The sequence below is a fragment of the Palaemon carinicauda genome, chromosome 20, assembly GCF_036898095.1.
Source record: "Palaemon carinicauda isolate YSFRI2023 chromosome 20, ASM3689809v2, whole genome shotgun sequence".
Lineage (NCBI taxonomy): Eukaryota > Metazoa > Arthropoda > Malacostraca > Decapoda > Palaemonidae > Palaemon > Palaemon carinicauda.
This window is the reverse complement of record NC_090744.1, coordinates 102,275,822-102,281,659: the sequence shown is the minus strand read 5'-3', so window position 1 is coordinate 102,281,659 and position 5,838 is coordinate 102,275,822.

The window sequence follows — 5,838 nt, the reverse complement described above, 5'->3', positions numbered from 1 at the left end:
TGGTCATTCAAATGAGTGTCCCAGATAGCTTATTCAATCAAGAAACTCCTTGAATAATTCCATATATTAAGGTTTCCCAGATTAGTGCATATGTATATGAGTATCCTCAAATAACTCCCTAGACCAAAGAATGCCACGACAGAAGTTTTAATGATATCTGAACTTAGGCGATAATCACGAAAGCTTGGTAAATCATGCTATTGCCTAATAAATCTTTTCTCGGGAAAAATTTATATAACAGTGAGAACTCAGCACGATTTTTTTTTAAACAGAAAATGTCCATAAAAGCTCGAATACTAAAGAAAGCCCTTTATATCCTTAAGTAACCAACAACTATATCTTTAAAACAGAATTATCTGAAATTCACAATCACAAACAACTCCCTAGAACAAGCAATGCCCAAAATAAATGATTATACTCAAGGGATAACACACAGGATATCAGAATTTACTCTAAGAGATAATTTAAACCGGGACTTATCAACCCCTCACAAAAAAAAAAAAAAAAAAAAAAATAGTCGAGGAAAAATCTTAAATCTCCTAAAACCAAACTAACCCTTTTAGAACTGTCACCTACAACGGCCTAAAATAATTCTTAAGTCAGGCATAATCCTGAAAACTAGAAAAGTCTTGTAAAACATTACAAAATTAAGTATGAGGTACAATCTTTTTAATTGATATGAAAAGATCATGAATATGTACATAATTTTCTTAATGTTTACAATTAATAGTAAGATTCTCAAATAAGAAGAAAGGCACAGGTATACTGGTGTCCTTACGGTGATCATCACACGAAACCAACATGAGAAATTATTACCAATAACCATTAGTTATCGGCAACTACTGATTTTATAAAACCATTTTATTCTCCAGATATATAGATATATTCTAAAATCAAATTCAATTTCAAAATTTTCCTCCAGTAACCAACAGAGCAAAATTATTTTAACTATCCCTTAAAAGGAAGACAAACAGGAAGCCTTAAAAAAACTGGGTATCCTTTGATGAATCTAGCCCATAAATCCTCTTGAGGCCCTTTGCGTCAATTGGCATAGGAGATGATGATGATGATGAAGGAAACTAAGCCGTGAAATCATTATTACATCTCCAAATGACATCCATATTTTCCATATAATAAAACCTAATAAACCTATCATGAAGAGATAGAGAGATTTTAAGAAAATTAAAATGATCAAATTTCAAGACTTGATTTGGAACAAATTTCCAAACTAGATATTTTTTTGATTTTGTAGAAAGACTAACTCCTTAAGAACGCTAGCATTTCCAACTCATCAACAATTACTTAATGATAAAATAACAGCCTTTGGCAAGAACCTTCATATATAATCAGTTTTTAAAAACAGACTTGATAGCTTAGTTATGTTTACCATCCTACGCTTAAACCTGTCAATAACATAAGGTGAGAATTATGATCTAAAGAAATAATGTATATCATGCACAATGCTCTAGATTATTCAAAACCATAAGCAAGCTTCACATCAATCAGAGCAGAAAAAGTGGAATTTAACTACTGCTGTTGAAACTTGGTTATTCAAAAAAAAAAAAAAAAAAAAAAAAAAAAATGCAGCATCTATTGGAAGCAGAGAACTTCGAAAAATAGAACTCTGAAAAAGAATAATAATCGCCATAGGTTTAATATCAAGGTAAATATGTGCTGTAATTAAAGGCAACGCTTAATGAGGAACACATATTTACAGAATAGGGAGGCTTAGGGGAAGGTAAGGATAGAAATAGAGATTTATGATATCATAAGCAAAAACACAGAGTATAAAACCCCGAATTGTCAAGTAACTTTCTAATCTATCAGCCATAGTCCAATATCCACAGATGACACCAAGACTATTATATCATAGACATACAATGAAGAATAGACATCACTGTTTAAAGAAAGATCCTAATCCAAGAAAGATCCTCATCCAGTAGGTCCTCACCTTAGTGAGAAACTGGTGATCAATTGAACTTTCGATCACAAGAATGTACTAAGTAGTCCAGATCAAATATCTTGAGTTGTGGAAATATTTAGGATCTCACCTTTTATATGTTATCTGATTTACAATAGCACAATGATCATGTGTTTGTCACATCAAATACTAGATAGAAATTATAGCTGTGAATCTTGAAGTACAAACGTACAAATGTGCTTAGAAGAATGGTCCACTTGCAAGAAGCGTGGTCCAATTAAATTATAATTAAGCGGCACAACTGAAAATTATATAACCTTTTTCTAAAGTCCTAATGAAATTAGGCATTATAACATTCTTATACGCTTAATTAGTACCATAAAGAAATAATTTAAGTAATTTTTTTTTTACATATGACAATAAATTAGCAATAGTGTGATTTAATATTGAGGCTTCTAGTAAATTTAGTATGACACAAGATATCAAAAGACTAAGATGGTGATCAAAACTGTTCAAGTTATGATTCAATGATATTTCAAGTTTTGAGTTAAGTATAACTTAATTTTACGTTTTGTTATTTCCTGAAATTCTCAAATGACAAACTGACTGTTTCATTTACGATAGTTAAAACTTAATCAGTATTAAGTAAAAAGCAGACTCTATGGCACAGACAACAGATTCTAGAAATGACTGAAAAATATTACTTTTGCAGTTGAATGTTAACAGGCAACTTTAACAGCTTAGTTTGGAAATATCAAAGGTACTTAGAGCCTCATTGTAAACAGATCTACACAATAGCTTTGAAAAAATATTAACTATCCCCACAACTAAAGCCATGGCTTGACTTTTTTTCTTGAGGTCATAGATCCTAAATTCCTTTTGCACAGATGAGCACCAGATGTTTCTTGTGATCAATGAACATCACTATTATATCTTGTTAATCTCAAGGAAGTGACCACCTTTATCCTGGAAAAAAAATATCTCATGAATATCTCCTCTTACAATTTATGAAAATAAGACGCTTTGATATATGAACTCAAACCTAATTAAATATCATAAAAACTGCTATTAGATCAGATTATAACAAAAATAATTATGCTTTTTATAGCTCTTCTTTCATGAAAATCAATAAACACAGGCACACATGCGTTTAATAGATTCAGTTCATAAAAATATTCTATTGTGTTATCTAAAATAATCTAGATTTTATATACATCGGTAAACAAAAGCAATTTAATTTTTGAGTTTGCTAAAATTAGCGCTCTGAGATGGAAATCATCTTTAACAAAGGCAAATTAGGGCATCAACTGATATACACAAAACTGCCTAGAAATTATAATGAATGTTTAAAGTAATTGAAGGAGCAATATTTAGAATACTAGAAAACTCCTGACTTCTCAATATGGAAGTAATTAATTCCTTAATATCAAATAACTAATTATCATACTCACTATATTTTTATAATTGACTAGCATGAACTAGTAAAATGTTCCATTAACGAAAGACCCAAGTTATGCAGATGCTAGATTTCAATATTCAAATAATTTGTTAATGTAATCTTCACTTGCAAGATATTTTTCAAGGTATATCTCAATTATGACCAGTCTTATGAAGTACTTTTTTCAACGCATGTCATTGAGACTATTTAGAAAAAAATTAGCAACCTTACTCAATTGCCATTTTTATTTGATATATCCTTCTCTTATGAAATCTTAAATAAGTATAAAGATGATTGACTACAGATTAAGATTTTTGGTACGTGATTCTTAGAAAATTACTTTGCAAAAAAAAAAACTTCCCGTAATGTTTAAAAATTCGTTATGTCTTCTTATATCAGAAAAAAAAGCAGTGCACATTGCTAACAGAAAAATTAACCTGTAATCATATTTATAACACTTTGCATGGTACCTCTAATGCCACTCTCAATAAGGTATCATTTATATGAATACATTATGTATATTTACATTCTTTTCTACATGAATAAAGTCCATCTATGATGGAGGCAAGGAATACGGCAAATTTCCATCATAATTTATACATTGAGATTAAATAAATCTGGAAATTAAAACCTTAATTAGAGACTGTATTATTTTTCTTTAAACCTATTTTTGATCATACAACTTGCTTACATTTGGGATGGTGAAATGATAACGTTTATGAAAGAAGTTACTTCAAAAATAATTAATGATTTATTGCGTTATTTTCCAAGATTAAGTGCTAGACCTTACGCAAAGGGTTGTTGTAAATAATTCCATAGGTTTAGTGCTAGAAAAATGATCATATCAATCAAATATACCCTGTCATAGTAATTAGGCAGCTAGACTCGCCTCAAACATCAATCAGCATATGAATAACTAAATTTTGGGTGTATGGGGAGTGAAGTCCTAGACTTACAAATAATCAATATTTTTCTCTTTGGCTAAAAATATTATAATTGCCAAGGCAATATTACAATTATTAATTATTAAACAAGTATCATACTACAACTTCAGTAAATATGACAATCTATGACTCTAAGACCGAATGTTCTAAATCTATGACCCATGACTGTATACAGTACGTCTAATCTTACATTAGCTACTGTCACTGATAAGACTTTGAGAATTTACCTTTTGATAAATATTTGTATATCTAGAATGACCTGATAATATACAGTCATAAAACTAATAATATATAGTAATGACAAAATCTATGACCATAGAAAACAATCTCAATTTCAAGAGAATTTCTGCAATACTGGAATTTTCCAGATAGTGTATATTCCAGACTACTGTATATTGTACACTGTACATAAGTTACCTTCCATAAATATTCATAACCTACTTTATATCCTTAGTTGTAACTTACTGAAAATAAACTTAATAGAAATAGAAACTTATCTTTAAACTGATGTCAGTTGAATCTCACAGCCTCCATCCCTGTTACCATCTTTGATATAGATATCAATTTAATCTTATGTCATCGGCGTTCCTTTAGCTTCCATCTTCCCATGTTATTAGGGGAATCCAGTTGGTAACTTAAAAGTTTTCTGCTTACAGGCTTCGTCTTTTGGATTTTAAAGGTGCAGATAAACAAACACATCTGAAAGAAAAGTAAAATAGTTGTACTCCAAATGCTCTTCTTCTTGAAATCATAACCAGAATTATGATAATTAATTTGATACATCAAGCCACTTTGTTACGATTATCCATTAGAGTAACTGGCATATTTAACTTCATACTCTAACGATCAATATAATAGACATTTGTTTAACCTTAAACTCGAGCATACTATTATTTTCTAAACAAAATAATATAAAGGAAGAACAGCAGTAATAATCAGAGTTTATGAAAAAAAGAAAAAACAACAAGAAAAGGTAAAGTTCAACTTGGGCAATTATAGTAGCAGCCATGCATAATATGAAATTGGAGCTTTCATATCAACTCTATTCTTGAAGTGTTGACAGAGTAAGAGGAAGCCTGTGTAGATATTGAAGACACAGATCATATAGATCGTGTGTATAGAGATCATATTGTCAGATTGATCAGCTGGGATGACACAGTCTGTTAACATTATTACATTTTCAATCATTTTATGCTGGGTTGTCGTTTCTGTAACTCTCCAAAGAGAGAGGGGATAATGACAACAGCTATCATCTGGAATATGGGTCTTGTACAAAACCAAGCAGTGATAGCAGGCATGTGAACACCTGTACCATATACTGAAACATATTCTCCAAGAAGGAAATATTCTTGATATGAAACCTTTTGCCTTGCATACGAGTAAAAAATGTACCAGGATTCTTTTCTTAAGTGGATGCTTCCCTGATACTTAAGTGTTGTGGGGTAGGAGAGAGAGAAGGGCATCTGCCAACATCCCGACCAGTACTGCATACCAAACTGTATTCCCGGTAAAGGGAGCATTCTGTATACAAAACC